General features: G+C 45.3%; 1 non-coding gene and 1 pseudogene across 1 annotated transcript; one reads left to right on the top strand and one right to left on the bottom strand.

Moving 5' to 3' along the window:
* The first annotated feature begins 6,114 nt into the window (after nt 1–6,114).
* trnah-gug (transfer RNA histidin (anticodon GUG)) lies at nt 6,115–6,186 on the top strand. The gene has a single exon. It is a non-coding gene; the product is annotated as a tRNA-His (tRNA).
* Nucleotides 6,187–8,173: 1,987 nt separating this feature from the next.
* On the bottom strand, nt 8,174–20,073 carry LOC137589696 (probable E3 ubiquitin-protein ligase makorin-1; annotated as a pseudogene).
* Nucleotides 20,074–23,075: the final 3,002 nt, after the last annotated feature.

Genomic DNA, 23,075 nt, shown 5'->3' with positions numbered 1-23,075 from the left:
CTGTGGTTGAACTGTGTTGTACTACGTTGTCTGAAATTTAAAGTTAAAAAAATACACTGACATTATTTTTTAACTATGTTTTTATTTCTTTATTTTGTGATAAATCTGTGCTAAATCCTTGAAGTCCTCATCTTCGGTCTGCATTGAATATCTCGGCAATTTCACTATCGCTGACCTTCTGGTTTCCAGGTGTCTGTCCGGTAATGACGCTTTAGCGAAACATCAGACAAAAGTCAAAGCAGACACGTTAGTCCAGGCATCCGCACTCCACGCACATATTGTGGGCGTGTAACTCGTGGTGTAACTCGCTCGGCACTGCCTCCAGTCCTGGTAAAGGTGTGTTTACCATCACTCCCACGACGCACGCAGCTAAACTTTAAAGGCTTTGCTCACACCGATGTCCAGCGGTTGGAGTTCTTTCGTTAATCCTCCAGGATGATGGCAAACTCTGAATTCAGCCGCTTGACGTGTTTCTGACAGAAGCGGTGGGGGGGGGAGTCACAGATCAAGAGAGATGGCGAAGCGTGAAAAAAGCCCCCCGGTCTCTTTATGTGAATCGGAACAACCGGAACTGATAGCCTGAGTGGGCGGTGTTGTCTGATGTGTCTGAATCCCTGACAGTCTTCTCGGTCTCCTTCAGGAACAAGCCGTGTCGGTACTTTGATGAGGGGCGTGGCACATGTCCCTTTGGCGCCATCTGCTTCTATAAACACGCCTTTCCTGGTGGACGACTGTTGGAGGCCCAGCCCCCGCGCCAGCAGCCCAGATCCAACGACAGGAACATGGTAAGGGGCCACCAGTCCACTGGTTCTGTTGAAGGTCTGCCAAGAACAGCAGCATCTCCACAGCAGCGCCCTCTGCTGGCTGAGTGGAAGCACTGATCAGTGGAAACCATCGTTTGGAGACATTTGGAGTCTGATTTTTGCAAACCTGCATCACTGGATGAAGGCTGATGTGTGTGTGTGTGTGTGTGTGTGTTTGTGTGTGTGTGTGTGTGTGTGTGTGTGTCCCCAGCAGAACTCCAGGACTCCGCTGTGGAACATCTTTGAGGAGCAGGAGAGCACAGACTCCTTCGGCATCGATGTTGAGGAGATGGGGACGTTCAACCTGAGAGAGATGCTTCTGATGCTGCTGGCAGCCGGGACCGACGACGAGGATGAGTGGGACTTATTTAATGAGGACCTGGACGATTTCTGTCAAATGTACCTATAGCAGCCCCCCTCCCCCACTGCACCCCCACCCCCTTTAAAACATTTATATTAGAAAATAGAATGGACTGTCTTCTGAAAGTAATGGACGGTAGCTCCCACCCTGTTTTGTGACAGGCCATCAATAAATGAAAGAGAAAACGTCCCTCAAGCCATGGCGCTCTTGCTAATCATTACCTTGACATCTATTGTTTGTCTTTCTTGTGCGTTTCATGTAGGAGGTATAATTCTAAAATAACAAAAATAAGTCAAAATAATATTGAACAAATTAACTTTTTTCAAATATTGCTAACAAAACCCACAAGTTTCTTTGTGGGTTTTGGTGTGACTTGTTTATCACTGACAGCTGTTAGTGTTACCGGTCCCAAATACTGAGGTACGTAATAACAAATGAATGGTGGTTCTGTATGCCTCGCACCCTAAACACAGGAAAACAGTCACAGGAATGAGAGAGACGAACCACCCTTGCTGCATCTCCAGTATGTTCTTTTTATTTTACAATTATTCACAACATTACGATAAACATTCATGTCCGTAATCTCTCCCTAATACAATAAAGTTCATGTCTCAATGTCCATTGTGTGGCTCTCATATGTCCATGCTTCAACTCCAGCACACAGTGTATTCCGCTCCATCTCACATCACAGTTTAAGATTTTCCCCTTAAAACTCAAAATAAACCAAAAATAAATAAACATGAACCAGAGGGATTCAGATGGTACATTACTTTTGTCCCAAAAGCACATTTTCGGTATCTTTGCTATTACCATGGCTACTATGAGATATAGTGCTGTAAAGTCAACTTCACATTTACTGTACCAAAATCCACTGAAAGCTACTGCCAGTAGTATAAGACTGGTGTAATCTAAAACAGTAAACTCATTGCATAGGGAATATTAATGGACTCATATACAGTAAAACTAACACCTTTAAAACTGATGAAAATACAGTTTCACCCTTCGTACTGTAACTATTTATTCCTGAAAGCCACATGAAACTAACCGTGCTTTTTATAAACAGAAAATAGCCATTCAAAAATATATGCATCTGCTTGTTCAAGTAATTTCCATAATGCACCATAGTAAACAGATCCTATAGTATTAGTTTAATCATATCCCAACAGAAACACTCTATTTACAGTGTTCGTAGGTGTGCAGGGCCAAAAGAGGGAAAACAACTAAAATCTTGCCACGCAATGTGCACATATGCAAATGGTCTCTGCCTAATATGGAACAGGTAGGCGCCATTTTCTGAAACTCCCGCCAAGCGGCTTTGCTTGCTAGGAGGAGTTTTCTAGCTAACATCAAACTTACTTTTATACGTTGAGAAACGCCACCAAAGCATGTCAATAATGCTAAAAATAATGAACTCTAGGAGGTAGTCATTTTGTGGTTGTCATGGTGTACTAACCTGAAAACACAGGAAAACAGTCACAGGAATGAGAGAGACGAGCCACTCTTGTTGCATCTCCAGTTTGTCCTGAGGAGAGGGGCCGAGGTCCTCACCTAGAGTCACCTGGGTGCAACACGACCTGCACTAAGGTTCCGCCCTCCTGTTTCCCTGCTGCCTGAGTTACTTTGTCTCAAAATAAAGACGAAATTAATATCTGGGAGGACAGACGTTAATAAAAAAATGTTTCATCATTTAGAATTGGTGAAAATAAAGTTCTGATAAATCAGTAAAATAATATGTAAACATTAATCCCCAACAATAAAAACAAATATGACCATATATTTTGAGTGTACCACACTAGCACTTCCTGTTAGCCTGACGATCACTCTGACATTTACCGTCAAACTGTAAGGTTTTACTCCTGAAGGCTGGATCTTCTGTTTTCTTTATTAAAGCTGCTCATAGCCATTATTTTGTACTGATGTGTCCTCCCTTCATCACCTTCATCCAAGTGTCCCGTGTGTGTGTGTGTGTGTGTGTGTGTGTGTGTGTGTGTGTTTGTGTGTGTGTGTGTGTGTGTGTGTGTGTGTGTGTTTCATTAATGGCTAAGAGCCTGTTGGATCCCATCTGTCTTTCAAAGTGGGTGAACGGATGGATGGATGAGAGACGGAGGAATTTTTCCCCAAGAATGTAATCATCGGGGTTTTGGCCTCCGTCTGTAGTGAACAATAGTGAGACAGTAGCCATAGATCTGAGCCATCTTTGTTAAAAATTGGATTGTTGCATTTTATTAAATTTCCTAGTTTTGGTCCATGGCTTAAAAGCCATTGAAGGGGGGAATGTGGTGGAAAGTTTTTAATACAATAAAATAATACAATAAAATAATAAATTAATATCATTTCATTGACCCAAAAATCTAGAGTGTGTGTGGGTCAAATCTTTCAGCACTTGGGAGAAACGGCCCCAGGAAGTCTCGAGGTCATGAAAGATTCTGCAAGAATCTAATGTGTTTTAGAAGTGTTTGCGTAAATGTCAGTATCTGTTAATAATTTTGTCTGCACTAAATGTCCACGTGACTGATTAGGTTGTGTGAAACTGTGGACTAGATGTCTCTGGTAACGTCTTGAGGTCATGATGTACCTACTGAAACTGGGGGAGAGATTAGTGGAGAGCAGAGGGAATGAAGTTAAATAACTGATTCACACCTCCCATACTTACGCCTTTAGAGTATATAAAGATATGATATCCATTTCCTAGTTTGTACTTGACGTTTTTTCTTGTACCCAGAATATTCTGTAACAACACACCGGAGGACTTTTTCATCGTCTCCAGACCTCTCATCATGCTTACATAAGTATTTGTTGAACTTGTCTGTTTGTTGAACCTGTCTGTCTGTCAATATCATCGATGATGTTATCGGACTCATACTCAACCTATTGATGATATTACTGTATTACTACTCAACTTTGATTTTAATTGACAAAATAAATATCTTGTGTTTAATACACTGTGTCTTGTCTTAAGAGAAACGAAACCCCCACCACAACATCACACCTTCTATTTGTAGCTTCAGACTCATCACTCTATCCGACACTCTTTTTACCTCCAGGACATTCCTAACAAACTCCTCCTTCAAGATAACTCCTACTCCATTTCTCTTCCCATCTACACCATGATAGAACAACTTGAACCCTGCTCCTAAACTTCTAGCCTTGCTACCTGTTTTGTGAAAAACTTTAATAAATAGGTTCGTAGGAGGTGGGTACACAGAAAACTCACTCACACAATGAATCAAACCACTCCTCTAGGGCTGTAATAAATGTGTGATTTATTACACGCAGAGAATAGAAATATTAAGAAACAATAAGTACAAACAAACAATAAGTCAAAAGACCTCTATGATGCTAGACTAAATGTGTCGTTTAGTCCCCGCAGCGCACAGCAATGCAAACAAACAATTCTATGATGCTAGAATAAACTGGTAGTTTCATTCCCCACAGAGCACAGAAACAATTCTATGATGCTAGAATAAACTGGTAGTTTCATTCCCCACAGAGCATAGTAATAAACAAACAAATATTTGGTTGAGCTAAGGCAATATATGGTGGCATTCCAAATATGCTTCGCCTCGTACCTTGACACAGGGAAGGAGAGCCTACAACCCAGGCAGAGTAGCTTCAACCAGGCTGGGCGTCTGTATGTAACCCGCAGCTGGCTCTATCTGGAGTATGAAACTCCTCACCTTTTATACCTTTTAAGAAGAAAGGCCTGCATGCGAGCAGGAATGGCCAGTTCCAGCTCTCAGGCAGCCCTCCTTTTGGTGGTACCCCCAGCTGAGGAATAAACATCACCACCCTCGAGAATGCAGTGTAGGAAGCTTTCACGCACTCGTAAACCATCTGTATCAGGAGACCTTACACCTTTGGAATGCACCAAACCTATCACACCAAAACTAAGAAACCTAAGAAATCTTTATTACACCTTGGAATGCAATTTAGAGGCTTTCATGCACCCATAAAACATCTTACACCTTGACTGAAAACAGGTCTCCATCTCCTCTCCATCGGTTCTCCTTTGTGAGGGGTACTGGGTTTACAGCATCTCAGCTCCCCATATGGTTTAATAGGCTGTGACCTGCTGTGACCTCTCTGTGTTCAGTTGCATGGAGAGGTTTTGAAGCAAGTTCTCAGTAATGACATGATAAGAGTCAAATCAGGACACACACAATACAAATTTCCATTACACTACCTTTCCCCCTGGTCTCCTGGACACACAGTATGTCTACCTTCCTCCTCTGCATCATGTCAACCAACTCTCTACCTTTTCCTGTCATAGTTCCAAAATTCAACGTCCCTACTCTCAGTCCTTTTCTCTTGACGCTCCTCTTCTCTTTATTATGCGAACACACTTTCCTCCTCTCCTTCTTCGACCAACAGTAATCCAATTTCCACCGGCGCCCTGTAGGTCAACAGCGCCGATGGCGGTCGTTGTTAACCCGGGCCTCGACCGATTCTGTATGGAAGTCATAGGTTTGATTTGCATCTTAGGTTTGGAAAAAGATTTACTCCGGATGCCCTTCCTGACGCAACCCTCTGTATTTATCCGGGCTTGGGACCGGCACAATAAGACACTGGCTTGTTCCCTCTTGCGGCTACATTCCATGCTAAAAAAAAAAATGCTGAAAAAACAAGGATAACAAAGTGAATTTACAGCTGATTATTCTGAAGAAAAACACTCTTGAAGGAGGCTGAACTAAAAAGGGGGGTCTTCAGTTTGTTCTGGAACGTGTAGACTGGACTCTGGAGCAGTGGTCACGTGGTCTGATGGGTCCAGATCCACGTGGGTTTCTGTCTTCTTTATTCGTCAGCCGGGGTTGTATAGTGGTTAGTACTCTGTGTTGTGGCTGCAGAAACCACAACAAAGTGGTTGCTGCGGTGTTACTTGGTGGTGTGTATTTTACTCTCACCCTCCCAAAAATGATTTTTTAACTGTTTTCCAGTTTTGTTTTTTCATCGGCCGTGATCGTATAGAGGTTAGTACTCTGCGTTGTGGCCGCAGCAACCCCGGTTCGAATCCGGGTCACGGCAGCTTTTAATGTAAATTGACTAAAAAAGTCCCCGCACTGAGGGACGGTGTTATGATAGGTTCAACTCGAGGTGCAGCGACGTCATGTACCCATCAAATGACGTCATCTGCAGACCTACTGAATGACCACATCTGTCCATCTATGGATTTTTCTTCCCTGAAGACTCGCTCATATTCCAAGGCGACTATATCAGGATTTATTCAGCTCATATCTTTACAGAGGGCTTCAGGGACCATGGGACATCGTTTTTGATCCCAGATTGGCCCCCAAGGAGCCCAGACCTTAACCCCGGTGAGAATCTTTGGGATGCGCAGGAGAAGACTTTACGCAGGGCCCCGGAGGCTTATGAACTGATCGCGTTGTTTTTATTTTTTTCACCCCACAAATATTCCGGTTCCGTTTTCCACACGTCAGCTGTGATCGTATAGAGGTTAGTACTCTGTGTTGTGGCTGCAGCAACCCCGGTTCGAATCCGGGTCGTGACATGGTTTAATTCAGTTTAAGTGGACTGGGTCTGACTGTTAATATTAGATTTATTTTAGCGTTTGTTGAAACTCTAAAAAGAGCTGCTGTATCTACTTTTGAAATGCCATTTTTATTCTTTAAGTCTTAAATTATTAATTATCTTAAAGTTATCTTAGTTATTTTAGAGTTCAAGGTAATTGGACCACACCGACAAGTTTCTTGTTCTGCAGGTGAGCTTTTGCAAGTTTAAATTTTTTTCGACGGTGTATTTTTTTTCCTCATCCCCAAAATTGTTCTTTTACTTTTATTCTGTTGTCTTTTTACATCAGCCGTGTCAGTCAGTTTCTAAATCAGTAAATTTATTTTGGTATTTTTCATAGAAGTGGCAACATCTCTGTCTCCTTTGTCCCTACTTTGCTCTTTCTTCAACATCCTCCACTGTCTTCTTTATCAACTTTCTATCACTCTCATGACCTTCCAACAGGGATTGCTGATATCCTCTCTCTCTCTCACTTACAACTTCCACTTCTCTTCCTTGTCTGACTTCTTCTAGTTCCTTTCTCAGTCTCTACATCACAACATTCTCTCTATCTCTTCTGTCTTTCCCTCTCTCTCTCTATTATTGCTGTTTTTATTTCAAATAAAGTTTGACGTGCATCATCTGTTTCTCCGTCCTCTTCAGTTTTTAACACTCCCTCTTTTATATGCCACAGAGCTTGTTGACTAGCTGCTACCTTTGTGGTTGATGGCTTATTTTGTGTTTGCTTTAACATTTCTCTTGAGCTTAAGGCCCACTGGTGAAATGTTCCTCTCTACTTTGAGTTGGCATGTTCCGGAATGGAATGTTACCCTTGTTTTCAAAATAAAATGCCTCCCTACCTCTAGTAAAACTGTTGTTCTTGTCAATGGGCTCCGGCTGCCACAGGAGGGCCCGTCCCTCGCCAACCAGAACACCACGGTCAGGACATGGGGATGTGTTCTGCTTCTACACAATTCAAAGGAAACAGTTTTGGATCACACCCCGAGTGAATTTCAAATCATCTTGTATATTTTATAATTTAATGTAGCTGCTGATTTGAAATTTCTAAAAAATATTTATATTTTTTACAATTTCACTTTTTTCTCAAAAGCTGTTTTAAGACTTGAATGATGCCCCCCTGGCAAGATAAGAGGAAGTGTTGTAGAGGAAGAGGAAGTGTTGTAGAGGAAGAGGAAGTGTTGTAGCTGTAGGTGGCTGCTCGTTGAATACGTTTTTTTTGTGGTAAATGGACTCTTAATATAATTCTTGTTCTTTATACATACAGTCCTGACCGTGCCTGACTGTTTTTTCCGGGTGTTTCGCTGTGGACTTTTGTTGTTTGTCTCGGTCGGTGCTGCAAGCTGGAGCCTGAGCCAGGGAACGCAAACGCCCTGACAAACAGGCTGGAGCATCCCCTGCCACTGGATGCTTTAGTTCACAAACTACCGGAATGCCCCCACCAAGGAAAAGCCCGACACCAGAAGAGTTCAGGGAGATAAAACTCTCAATATTCTGTGCAGCGGTGACTGCGGTCAGAACACAACAGGAGCAGCTTCTGGGGCTCCTGGAGGAGGTCAGAACACAACAGGAGCAGCTTCTGGGGCTCCTGGAGGAGGTCAGAACACAACAGGAGCAGCTTCTGGGGCTCCTGGAGGAGGTCAGAACACAACAGGAGCAGCTTCTGGGGCTCCTGGAGGAGGTCAGAACACAACAGGAGCAGCTTCTGGGGCTCCTGGAGGAGGTCAGAACACAACAGGAGAAGCTTCTGGGGCTCCTGGAGGAGGTCAGAACACAACAGGAGCAGCTTCTGGGGCTCCTGGAGGAGGTCAGAACACAACAGGAGCAGCTTCTGGGGCTCCTGGAGGAGGTCAGAACACAACAGGAGAAGCTTCTGGGGCTCCTGGAGGAGGTCAGAACACAACAGGAGAAGCTTCTGGGGCTCCTGGAGGAGGTCAGAACACAACAGGAGCAGCTTCTGGGGCTCCTGGAGGAGGTCAGAACAAAACAGGAGCAGCTTCTGGGGCTCCTGGAGGAGGTGAAACTACTATGCCTCCAGAACGCGGAGAAGGAGAAGCGAATTGTGGATCTCGAGCGGTGAGTGGATGAGCTGGACCAATACTCCCGCATCAATGATGTGGTCATCACCGGCATCAACATCAGGCCTCCCTCATAAGCTCGTGCAGTGGCCGCGGACAGCGGGGAGCCCAGCGAGCAGGAGACACCATCGGTGGAGCAACAGGTGGCTTCCTATCTCCAGAGCAAGGGGATAGAGTTGGACCGGGAGCACATCGAGGCGTGTCGCCCACTACCAGTAAAGAACGAGAGACCGTCAGCGCACATCAGAAGGTTTACTAATCGGAAAAAGAAAATGGCACTGCTGAAACAGGGGCGCAAGCTAAAGGGCACAAATGTATTCATAAACGAGCACTTGACAAAGAAAAATGCTGACATCACAAGGATCGCAGGACAACTGCAAAAACAAGGCGAGATTAAACAAACCTGGGTAACAAACTGTAAGACCTTCATCAAACTAAATGGGTCACCGGAGGCAGCAGAAGTCTTGCTGGTGAAGAGCATAGAAGACCTTGAACAGTATCGACATTGATGCAGCTTGTGACTCCTCATCATCACAATGCCAAACACACCAAGAACACAGACTACACCAAGCACCAATATGGACATGGACATGTTACAGAAGATCCTACAGCATCAACAAATAGAACTGGAAACGTGTGAGTATCAAGAGCACACCCCACTGGAGCAGAAAAAGTATGCAGTTGGTCTCTTCATTGATCTGAACCCCATGTCAGACACATAAAAACAAAAATATACAAAACCCTCTCAATTATAAATAAAGCAAAACTATACCTTGATGGAAATGCACTCCGTACTTTATACTGCACCTTGGTCCTCCCGTACTTTACATATTGTGTTGAAGTTTGGGGGAATACTTATCAGAACACAATTAATCCTCTGATCATTCTACAGAAAAGAGCAGTGTGGAACATTCACAAGGTTGGTTTTCTTGAACATACTCATAACCTGTTTACGCAGTCAAAGTTGCTAAAATTTCATGATATTGTACCATATAATACATCAATAGTTTTATATAATAATAATAATAATAATAATAATAATAATGATGGATTAGATTTATATAGCGCTTTCTTGTCTGGACACTCAAAGTCACTTACATTGGATCCATTATTCATTCACACCTCATTCATACTTGGTGGTGGTAAACTACGTACGTAGCCACAGCTGCCCTGGGGCAGACTGACGGAGGCGTGGCTGCCACTCTGCCCCTCCGACCACCACCGGAACAATCACACACATTCAACAAATTATTACCACCAAACCTCCAACGATTCTTTATAACTCCAGTCAGGGCTCATCACTTGAGAGGTTCTGGATATTTTCATTGCCGAGAGCTCAAACCACGCATAAACGTTTTTGTGTGTCTGTGTGCGGAGTGAAACTCTGGAACAATCTGGTCTCACAACACAAGAAATGCCAAAGTATTAATCAATTCAAACTGTTATATAAACATCAAGTCTGGTCAAAGTATAGAGATGAGGGTCTTTAACTCAAACTGCTGTTCTGTTTGTTAACATGTGCTCAGTGCTTCTTTACCATCGTTGGTATTTGTTAATTACTGCTGTTGGCATTTGTCCATTACCATTGTTGGTATATTGTACATTACCATTGTTGGTATATCGTGCCTTCCTTACATTGTTGTGTCGAATTGCTATTGCAATGTGACAATTTCATTGTTGCCCATGGTGACGCCATCGTGATGCAATTATTGTGTGGTTATCCTTGAATCCTCGAAGTAACAGTGAAGCTCAGTGTGTTGATCTCTGAATCAGGAACTGGGGTGGGATTACATGAGTTTTCTTCTTCCCACTCCCTTTCAAGCAGAATTGTATTGTTGGGTTATGATCTTTGTTTATTATTTGCTTATTTAATTATTTTGTTTGTTGTTGATTTTTTGTTTGTTTTTTGTTTTGTTTTTCCTTGCCTTGTCTGAAATAAATGAATAACTAACTAACTAATGAAGAATACTTTAATAATGCTACAGCGGAATTTGTTACCTCTTTTAAGTACAAGTACAGTCATACGGCACACGTTACACAAGAAAGTACAAGAATACAGCTATCAGTTAGACAACACAGCATAGATGGATGGATGGATGGATGGATGGATGGATGGATGGATGGATGGATGGATGGATGGATGGATGGATGGATGGATGGATGGATGGATGGATGGATGGATGGATGGATGGATGGATGGATGGATGGATGGATGGATGGATGGATGGATGGATGGATAGATAGATAGATAGATAGATAGATAGATAGATAGATAGATAGATAGATAGATAGATAGATAGATAGATAGATAGATAGATAGATAGATAGATAGATAGATAGATACTTTATTAATCCCGGAGGAAATTGCATATATCCACTGCTCAGGCATTACATAACAAATAATACTGGATAAACACCAGGAGAAAAGGAAACACTGACATCACAGGACATACCACAAGACATACACTACACTAACAGACAGACACATGCAGCACTAACAGGACTTATATACTAAACTATAACTATATACTATAACTATATAACTATAAGGCTTCTCTGCTGGGAGAAGGTGGTGTGTAGGGGGGGGCTGGTGTTGTTCATGATAGCCTTAATTTTAGACATGGTCCTGCTCTCCAGAAGCATATCCACAGAGTCCAGGCTCAGCCCGACCACTGAGCCCACTCTGCGGATGAGTCTGTTCAGACGGTCCATATCTCTTTTCCTGGCCCCCCCACCCCAACACACAATGGCGTATGACAGCACACTGGAGACTACGGACTGATAGAACATGAAAAGGAGCTTAGGACAGATGTTGAAGGAGGCCAGCCTCCTTAGGAAGTACATCCTGCTCTGCCCCTTCTTGTACACACAGTTGGAGTTGAGTGACCAGTCCAGTCTGCTGTCTAGCTGCAGTCCCAGGTACTGATAGTTTTCTACCACCTCCACCTCACTGCCTTTGATGATCACCGGCTGTGGAGAGGGAGGTGCCCGCCGGAAATCCAGAACCATCTCCTTTGTCTTGGAGACGTTGAGCTGGAGCTGGTTCTGTTGGCACCACTCCACGAAGTCAGCCACCAATGCCCTGTACCCCCCCTCATCACCCTCCCGGATACATGCCACTATCGCGGTGTCATCGGAGTACTTCTGTATGTGGCATGTATCCGAGTTGTGCTTGAAGTCTGATGTGTAGAGGGTGAAGAGAATGGGGGATAGAACGGTCCCCTGTGGCGCCCCCGTGCTGCTGGTCACCATAGAAGACAAACAGTCCCCCATACGGACGTACTGGGGTCTGTCCGTTAGGTAGTCCGTAATCCAGCTCACGAGGTAGGGGTCCACAGCCATGGAGGTCAGTTTATCCTGCAGGAGCTGGGGCTGGATGGTGTTGAAGGCTTGAAGGCATTCACACTAAATAAACAGGAGACATATAAACACGCTGTTCTGGGATCAGAAAATGGTCTCGTCAGACCTTCAGTCAGATTTACAGACCATTTGTTCAATCTGTCAACTGTTTAATTTGGGTATTTGGCTGGAATTTAGTTAATCTTTATTTTGGCAAGCTTGCATACCATTTTACCCCAGGTATCTGATCTTCACTCGGCGGCCATCATTTTGTGAACCACTGTCTCCACAGATGTACCGTATTTATTCGAGTATAACGCGCAAAATTTTCTACCTAAAAAAGAACTCAAAGTTTGGGTGCGCGTTATAAACAAGGGCTGGGGTGACACGCTTAGATGTATTAGTATACAGTATTATTTGCGCAATGACTTATTTGTCGAAGATATCGCTGACCAAAATCGCAAAACATTGAATGCAACCACATCTCTCGACCCACAAAACGTACATGGTCGATTTTTAGTAACAGTATCCAAATCATTTGCGTGGGCGATCTAAAATAAATACCGGTAATTCATGATGGCTCATGCGCATCACTCTTGCAGAGGCGAGGCGTATCTAAGGAAATGGTATTCAATAATCAAATGCGTCATCAGCAGACCTTGTCGGATGGTGTCATTTCCGAGAATTCTTATTATAATAATAATAATCCACCTTTAATAGTCCACACAATGGGGAAATTATATTTTCCTCTCCAGTTTTTTGTACATGCATATATATATGTGTTAGTCAGCACACACACACAAACATTGTATACAGGCCCCTGAACACAACACACACTAGGGGCCTGTAGGCATGCAGTTAATGACGAGTACAGGGAGGTGGAGGGACGGGTCGCAGCTTCGGGGGTGCGCCCCAATGAGCAGCTTGTGGGGGGGACGGCGCCTTGCTCAAGGGCGCCTCGGCAGTGGCTGGGAGGTGAGCTGACACCTCCAACTGTCAGCTCACACTCCGAAGATGTCTGGCTGGAGCGGGAATCGAACGGCGGATGGCTGGGCGCTGTCTGGTCCCAAGACGTCCGCTCTACCGCTGAGCCACTGCCGCCCCCTGTGACGCTGTGTATCCGCTGTGACGTATGATATTTGATTATTGATTAGCATTTTCTTAGCTACGCCTTGTCTCTTCATTTCCTTTCCTCGCCTCGGCCACACTGAAACGTGAGTTACCGGTAAGCATTGCTGGTGTATCTGATGATGAATCGGAGTTTGAAGGATTTTAAATGCCTGTAAATATTGTTAATTTTATTTCGGTATTGTGTTCATAGTTTACGTTGTCAATAATGATTTTTATCATGGACGCATGTGTTTAACAATGTTTGGCACTTACAATGCTTTGTCTGAGCCGAGAAAAAGTGAAACAAAATTTTATACCGATTTTTTAATCGAAAATTAGGGATGCGCGTTATACACGTGTGCACGTTATACTCGAATAAATACGGTAGCTGTTCTGAGCAGTCAGTGGTTCTACCAGTTTAACCCTATCTAAACTAGTTTTACCTTTTGCTTAAGCCTTTCAAACATCACACTCTGTTCCTGACCATTCGCTCCATTCATTTTACACAATCCCTATTTATCACATTCACAAATTCGCCTTCCATTTCATACAATACAACACAATATTCAATTAACCCATTAAAAATGAGAGGTCAAGTATCTACTCTGGGTCCTCCAGCAGCGATGCCTCCAGCTGCTCTGTTAAAATCGCAGACAAAGACGACACTCGTCTAGCCATCGTACTTGCTCCAAGCTGGACATCGGAGATGACATCACGACCATGTTTCTCATCTTTGAATCATTATTTAGCGACAAGCATCATAGCTTCTTTAAAAACCTCACCATCTGAAAACGGTTTCTTGTTCTTTATCAAAAAACGGGCAGCTCTAGACGAAGCTTCGATTGTTTTCTGGGATTTTTTCTTCTTGCTTCTTGAAAAAAGTCTGTTGTTTGTCTGAAGCTGCCTTTAACCCACTGACTTTCTCAGTACATAAAGTGCTGCTGGGTGGGTAGTTCACAGTCATGTTTTTGTGGCATGTTTGCAAATGCCTCTCCACTTTGTGCCGCTTTGGTACTGCAACAGTCATCCCACAAAAAAGACACAAACATTTCTCTTTGAATGACGTAAAAAAAGAAATCTTCTTTCCAGTCACTCTGAAAATATGATGTCCTTTTGTGTTTTCTTCCATGGTTTTTGGGCAAAAGCACAAGCAGGCTAACTCCTCATATCACCTGGTCAGTGTGTCAGGCGTAGACACACGAATGACCTTCGACTTGGAGAGAGGCGAGTTTGATATCAAGTATTTTATTTGAATGTTTTAACTTAATAAAATATCATTTTAGAATGCTGAATAATTAAGTTGCGATATCATTAATGTGTTAATTAATGTTAATATTTTTAGACCACGCCTCGCGGGCGCCACAAGGGGTGCTCGGGGGCGCACGGTCGCTCGCAGGAACAGCGTTGGTGACCTCTGGTTTAGAACCTCCAGACGTCACGTGAGCGCAGCAACGTCATGAGGAGCTCAGAGGTGATGAAGCTGGACCTGAGAGGGTTCCTTCTGACCGCACCAACCTTCTGACCGTCTCATTGGTCCTTTCATCGTGAGACCTACGGACGTTGGTGGACACAGGAGGGAGTGACAAAGGAGGAGCGACATAGGAAGGAGTTACACAAGAGGGAGTTACACAGGAGGGAGTGACAAAGGAGGAGCGACATAGGAAGGAGTTACACAAGAGGGAGTTACACAGGAGGGAGTGACAAAGGAGGAGCGACATAGGAAGGAGTTACACAAGAGGGAGTTACACAGGAGGGAGTGACAAAGGAGGAGCGACATAGGAAGAAGTTACACAAGAGGGAGTTACACAGGAGGGAGTGACTGTGTGTCGGCTGCTCTGACCTGATCCAGGAAACAACGTACAAACATTAGATAATAAAAGTCACACCCGTCTGTGGTGCTACAGCTGAAGTGTGTGTGTGTGTGTGTGTGTGTGTGTGTGTGTGTGTGTGTGTGTGTGTGTGTGTGTGTGTGTGTGTGTGTGTGTGTGTGTGTGTGTGTGTGTGTGTGTGTGTGTGTGTGTGTGGCGTGAGGATCAGGAGGTGGTCTTCTGGTGTCGACCCGGTGACACGAGTGGACCGTCACCTGAACATCAGTTTAACGTGAACACGTGGTCCTCCTGATCCTGGACAGGGTGGGGCCACCTCCATTTAAACATCGCTATTGGTCACATGTCACAGTGAATCAGTACTCATCACCACAGCAGACAGCTGCTAGCTGCTGTTAGCGACCTGAGCAGCTAGCGGTCCAATGAGTCCTGTTGCTGTGGCTTATGTTTGCTCTGGAGGGTTCTGTTGGGTTTTTCTGTCTATTAAAGGGCTTTGAAATGTCTCTTGATGTGATTAAGAGCTATATAAATAAAAGTTGGTTGAGTCTGACTCAGGAGGCGGAGCCAGAGGAGGGTGAGGAGGAGGAGTATGTAGAGTGGAGGATGAAGACGAGTGTCTGTCAGTGGGACGATGAGCTAATGAAGCAACAGCCAGGACTAAGACATCAGGGGTCGGGGGTTCAAAGCTGTTTTTATGCCACTAGAGGGCGCCACCACATTCTAGACCTCACCTTCACTGGAGGGAGGCTAAGGCTAGCTGTTCATGCTAGCGACAAGAAGTATCTCAACAGCTGTCTGTGACACAAGGACATCCGTCTCTCATCCATCCATCCGTTCACCCACTTTGACAGACAGCTTGTGATCCAACAGGCTCTTAACCATTAATGAAACACACACACACACACACACACACACACACACACACACACGGGACACTTGGATGAAGGTGATGAAGGGAGGACACATCAGTACAAAATAATGGCTATGAGCAGCTTTAATAAAGAAAACTGAAGATCCAGCCTTCAGGAGTAAAACCTTACAGTTTGACAGTAAATGTCAGAGTGATCGTCAGGCTAACAGGAAGTGCTAACAGCTGTCAGTGATAAACAAGTCACACCAAAACCCACAAAGAAAATTGTGGGGGTTTTTATTTGCAATATTTGAAAAAAGTTAATTTGTTAAATATTATATTGACTTATTTTTGTTATTTTAGAATTATACCTCCTCCATGAAACACACCAGAAAGACTAACAATAGATGTCAAGGTAATGTTTAGCATGAGCACAATGGCTTGTGGGACTTTTTTTCTTCATTTATATTTCATAAGTTCATTTATTGATGGCCTGCCAGGACCTCGTCTTCGTCCAGCAGCCTCAGAAGCATCTCCCTCAGCTCGAACGGCACCATCTCCTCCTCATCGTTGTTGAAGGAGTCTGTGCTCTCCTGCTCCTCAAAGATGTTCCACAGCGGAGTCCTGGAGTTCTGCTGGACACACACACACACACACACACACACACACACACACACACACACACACACACACACACACACACACACACACACACACACACACACAAACACATCAGCCTTCATCCAGTGATGCAAGTTTGCAAAAATCAGACTCCAAATGTCTCCAAACGATGGTTTCCACTGATCAGTGCTTCCACTCAGCCAGCAGAGGGCGCTGCTGTGGAGATGCTGCTGTTCTTGGCAGACCTTCAACAGAACCAGTGGACTGGTGGCCCCTTACCCTGTTCCTGACATTGGATCCAGGCTGTCGGCGCGGGGGCTGGGCCTCCAACAGTCGTCCACCAGGAAAGGCGTGTTTATAGAAGCAGATGGTGCCAAAGGGACATGTGCCACGCCCCTCATCAAAGTACCGACACGGCTTGTTCCTGAAGGAGACCGAGAAGACTGTCAGGGATTCAGACACATCAGACAACACCGCCCACTCCACAGCCCAGATGTTCTCCTACAGATCTACTGTCATAGCCCCACCCACTAGTGTAGCCCCACCCCTTACCCTTTTCTAGCCCGGCTCACTTACCGCATGCCGTCCTTGTATTTCTGGATGAGCTTCTGCTTGTCGTCCTCATCTTCCACCCAGAACTCACTCGGGATGACAAAGTTGGATGTTATTCCACACTTGGGGCAGCAACTGGAAATAAGTAGAAAAATGGTTTTACCATCTGAAACAGGGAACGTTCAGGAAGAAGCTCCTCTGAAGGAGATTAAAAACAGTCTCAGGAGATGTTTGGTGAGAAAACGTGAATTAAAAAATGTTTCTGGTTGGTTTACAGACGATTAATCAATGTGATGGAACACTTATCGCTACAACCTCATTCAAAGTACCTCTGAAATATATTTAGGTAACATTTTTGATGCTTTCATGAAGAAGAAAGTTGAATAAATATTTGTTATCCAAAGCTGTTAAAGTCGATCCACTGGACGTTAAGAAAGTTCTTGAAGACGTTTCATCTCTCATCCAAGAGACTTGTTCAGTTCTGAAGGTGGCTGGTGTTGTCCAGCTTATTTACCCTGTGGGGTGTGGTCAGGGCTATGCACATTCAGACGACCGTCGTTGAAACCCGTCTGGCCCCTCAACAATTGTTGGGGGTGTCAAAGGGGGGTCGTTGAAATACAAGTTTCACCTTTGTATACTAATGACCCTCATTAGTATACAAAGGTGAAACACAAATTTCAACGCCCCCCCCCACTACCCATCACACACTGACGACTCACTTGGTGATATCGCACATGGCCCTCCTCCACGTCCTGATGCACTGCAGGCAGTAGCAGTGGCTGCAGTTGACCAGGATGCCGAAGCGCCGCTCACTGGGGTTGGCCTTCTCCAACACCACTTCAATGCACATACGACACATCATGTACTCGCTGCGCTGGATGGCGAACGAGAGCTCCATGTCCTTCTCGTGGGCCTCCATGCACGCCTGTGGACAGGTGCAGGAAGTGTGTGTATGTTACCACCATGTCAAAGGAGTGTGTGTGACAGCTCGTGTAGTGTGTGAGCAGGTCGTTACCTTGGTGTGCTCTGAGCGCTGACTGATGTCGGTGGGGTGGAGCACCTGGAGCTCACACATGTTACAAACGTCGCCATGGAGATAGGCACAGTTGATTCCATAGCGGCACTTTCCAATAGCGGCATAGAAGCAAAGCTGCTTCCTCAGCTCCTTGTTCTCAGGATCAGCTGCAGACGACCCACAACATCAAAACATCAAAATACTGTCACCATGGTGCCCACACGCCTACAACCTGATCGGACTACAGTTTCCTTCAACTGTTTGTAATCTCAGATGACACAAGTTCACTGCTGTCCACTTGCTTGTCAATGGGTGAACAAAACAACAGTTTTACCAAATACCAAAATGAACAACAGCCCAACCCCCACCTAAGAAAATATCCGCAGCCCTAAGTCTCCTCACAAGAGGACGTAGGTGGGATCTAGTGCTTCTCCCCAACACACCACGCGGATCACTCACCCCGTCCACAGTACGGCTGTCCTGAAACAAAATCGGCCGCGTTGAACCAGTCTTGAACCCATGAGCCGGGTGTTGACCCACTGGGATCCAGGTCTGATGGGTCCAGCAGGGAAGTGGGGGGAGGCATCAGTGTCTGGGGGGTCGGCCGCTCCTCGCTTTTGGGTAGTTTGTAGTGTTCAAACCTGAGGACACACAAGTTACCATGTTATAACAGGAAGGTTGGGAGATAGAAACCCATTAGTCCCCCACACATATCAACAGAAAGTTGGGTGATAGAAACCCACTGTATTCCCCCCACCCCTCACATATAAACAAAAGGTAAGGGGACGGAAACCCATTACCCTCCCTACATACAAACAGAACAGGGAAAAAAACATCAACCGTTTTACCAAAAGAGCCTAAAAGAGCTACATAGATCTGAAACTGCTGCTCCACACCACTGGTGTCAGGGTCAGTATGAACACAAAGCATTTTGGGATTTTTAATTAATGGTGAGAACATTTTAGAAACCTTTCCCCGCTTCACCTTAAATTCTGTGCCCAGTGCTCCTCGTCTTGGTTCTCATATCATTTAGTTATAAGAAGTCAGGACCAAACATATCCATGAGCACAGGAGACAGTGCTGGGATGAGAAAGATTACTCTAAAAATCTTCCAGCAATAACACAACAATAGAGTCAGTACTAACAGTGTGAAGATGCTACTGCTAACTGCTAACCCATCTGTTCCAAAAGAGGACCATGACTCCAAACTAAAGCACTGAGTCAGAGTAAAGTGTGTGGAGTCCTCCAGGTAAAGGCAGGTCAAGAAGAGCAAAGCAGAATGAGGAGAACTTACTTCAGGCTGGTTGAAGACATGTCTGCAGGTCTCAGTCATCCACGTCAGGACTCCTTCAGTTGTGACTCACTGCTACTGAGTCCAGACACTTATAGTCCTGCTGGGGTAGGAACTCGCCCCCACAAACCCCCAACACAATGAGGGTCGTTAGGAGTCATTCCCACTCAGGTGGGCCGTTGTCCCGCCCACCTTCATGCGAGCTGCCCCCACATTTGAACGTGAAAGGTGGTCTCAGGTTTCTGCTCCAACAGGAGTAACTGGAGGAAGTCATCAGAACTGAAGAGGACTCTCAGACGAGAGGTGAAGCGTCTTCAACCAACCTGGAGGAAGTCCAGCTGACTGTGTTCTAATGTGATGTCACCAGAAACAGTCGTTAGACGTTTCACAAATCAATCACACTGTTTTCTAATTTAATTTGCAGCCTTTTGCATGACGTAGATGAGCCAGGCCAGGTAGGCATAGGTGAACTCTCCCAGGGTGCAGCTGAAGATGGAGCTTTTCTGGTGGAAGCCGCAGGCGCGCTCCTGCTTGCTGCGTGCGTTCTTCATGAAGAAAATGCTCCAGCTGGAGATGACCACCAAATCCGCGGTGATCCACGAGCACCAGTACAGGTCGGTGAAGATGATGAGGTAGAAGTCGTGGACGCCGCCCTGGAGGATGAGGAGCAGGAAGCAGAGCGCCTTGTAGAGCGTGCCACGCATGAACGTGCGCTCCAGCAGCTCTGGACGAACTCCCCCGATGTCATGATGGAGGCGGCGGTCACCAGGGGCTGGATGCTGCCGCGCTCATCTGGGATGATGCTGCCGCTCGTCTGTGTGTCGCGCCTCCCACTCAGCCGACCGGATTCTGGTGAAGACACGGGTGGGCGTGGACCGCGACACGCTTTAGATCAGAGATGCTCGTTCTTCTGGTTGTTGCTGTCGGTTTGTGAGATCAATGTATTTGTGCGGTCACCTCCTGTTTCCTTCCCAGTGCATTGAAAGGTGGAGGCGAACGGACATGTGCAGAAGCTTCGGGGGCTCCCGCTGCTGGTGTGGAGAAGCAGACAGTGGGACGTGAGCTGCTCACTGGTAACACCGGTAACACCATCACTTCATCATGACCAGAGCAAGGAGACGTTTCTCCTGCATGAAGGAACTTTTAGAACAGGGGTCACAAACCTTTTTGAGGCAACTTTTTATGAGATCAATGCTTGTTTTAGTCTTGAAGCAAAATCTTTTATAGATATTAGTGCGTCCTCTCTGGGAACTAAATTGTCAGTCTTTATTAGAGCTTCCAATTGTGAACCAGAGAGGGAAGTGCTGCACCTCTGTGAGTTAAGGGGGAAAGCAAAAGGAGACAGGGAGAGAAAACACAAACTAAGTAGTGGATAGACAGGCAGTTGGAGTGAAAACGGTTTAAGCTGTTTCATTATATCTTAGAACTGGTACCTTAATACCAATGTTATAAAACACCAGATTTGTGGACCCTCTCTTGGGTCTGGCCTTTGCGTGGCGAGGGCGCTTGTGCGTTCCAGTGACCCTGGAGAGTGATACCGTAGGGAGCTTGCTCCTGGTAGGGTCACCCATGGCGGACCGGTCTCCAAGGTAGGTTCCAGACAAACAAAGACCCCAGAGTGTCGGCACGCTGTGAGGTAGCAGCCCCACCAGCCGACCATCCTGCAGAGGGCTAACAACCCACCCAGGAGAAACCCTCTGTTACGAAACTGACCAGAAAAAGAAGCCGGACTGACCGACACGATAACGGACCCCAGCCTGCCCCCGACCAACGAATACGGATCAACATTCTTCGTAGGATCCGTGTCGCCACCTGGAACGTCTGGACACTCCTTCGCCCCGGAGCTGCCAATCTGCTGTCCCGAGAGCTCACCCTGCCAGGGTGATGCTATAACATCACCCTGGCAGGGTTCTGTGAAGTACGACACCACCATTATTCTCACTGACGCCAATGCCACTCTCTCCGACAGTGATCGGTCCACAGGCTCACCTGTCGGCACAACTTCTGCTGACAGGCTTGCAAACGACAACGGTCACCGCCTTCTCCTTCTCTGCCACCACAACAACCTCTGCGTCGCTGACACCTGGTTTCCCCGGAAACCAGGGCTTTGAACCAGATTTTTTTGCCAATCGGTTTGTTCCGAACAGAAACGGAATGATAACGTTTCCGGGTTTGCGTTCCACCCATAAACTGACGTTCCTGAACCGGTTAGAGCAAAAAAATAAAGTTCCTGAACCGGTTAATAACGTTTCTTGTAAATATAAATATAAAAGACGCTTAAAATTTCTCAAAAATCAATGCTGCGACTTTTTTAACATTAAGCGTCTTATGTGTACACTGAGTTCCAAAATCTGTAAAAATGTTTTTGTGTGATTTTAGTCAGCGATCCACCAGCTCGGCCATTGTCCACCGACATAGGACGTATTACGTCACTACGTACGCCGGCAGCAATGGGCCAATTAGAGAAGTTGACGCGAGGCTACGTCCGGCACACCTCCGGTAGGTACCGGTATAGGGTATACACCGGTACTGTACCACAGGTATGCTGGTAACCACATTTATTTGGCTAAAGACCCCCGACAGTGAAGAGACACGCTTATGACGCAAAATGTAAACTCCAGGCTATCAGTTCCGGTTGTTCCGATTCACATAAAGAGACCGGGGGGCTTTTTTCACGCTTCGCCATCTCTCTTGATCTGTGACTCCATGCGCCCCCCCCACACCACCGCTTCTGTCAGAAACACGTCAAGCGGCTGAATTCGGAGTTTGCCATCATCCTGGAGGATTAACAAAAGAACTCCAACCGCTGGACATCGGTGTGAGCAAAGCCTTTAAAGTTAAGCTGCGTGCGTCGTGGGAGTGATGGTAAACACACCTTTACCAGGACTGGAGGCAGTGCCGAGCGAGTTACACCACGAGTTACACGCCCACAATATGTGCGTGGAGTGCGGATGCCTGGACTAACGTGTCTGCTTCGACTTTTGTCTGATGTTTCGCTAAAGCGTCATTACCGGACAGACACCTGCAAACCAGAAGGTCAGCGATAGTGAAATTGCTGAGATATTCAATGCAGACCGGGAAGAGTATAGGACTGAGTTTGACTGTTCAGTTGTTTTATCACCAACATAACGGTCTTTTCTGCTCTCATCTATATCAGGTTCTGTTGAATAGGGAAATATATTTAAATGTTTTATTGTTGTGTAAATAAAACAGTAAATCTGCACACGAACGTTACAAAAACAGTTGAGAAGAATATTCATACCGTTGCGTATACCAATATTATATAAGAACTGAAATCAAAGGATGACATGTAACTTGTTTGCATGGTTTCCTTGATACAGTAACAGACAAAACTGTTTTAGTTCTAACATCAGTGGCTGTGACATTGTACTGCCTATAACTGCTATAAAGGGTTAGGGTTAGGGTTAGGGTTAGGAAACAGGGAGGGTTCCACCTGTCCACAGGCGTGCATGGAGGCCCACGAGAAGGACATGGAGCTCTCGTTCTCTCCTCCAAGTTTTATTTTCTGTCTGTTTTAGTCACAATACACACAGGAGTTGATAATTGATAAAAAGAAGAAGAAATCAGCACGAAATTGAAGAAAACAAAGGTGGTCTAATATTTTATGTTACTGATTGTCCTCTTCCCATTGCTTCACATTCTGGTGGAATACAGAGTGACATTTATCCTCTACTGAAGTATTAAC

Source organism: Antennarius striatus, chromosome 22, assembly GCF_040054535.1.
Source record: "Antennarius striatus isolate MH-2024 chromosome 22, ASM4005453v1, whole genome shotgun sequence".
Classification (NCBI taxonomy): domain Eukaryota; kingdom Metazoa; phylum Chordata; class Actinopteri; order Lophiiformes; family Antennariidae; genus Antennarius; species Antennarius striatus.
Note: the sequence above shows the minus strand (reverse complement) of the source record. Positions and strands in the feature narration are given on the sequence as shown.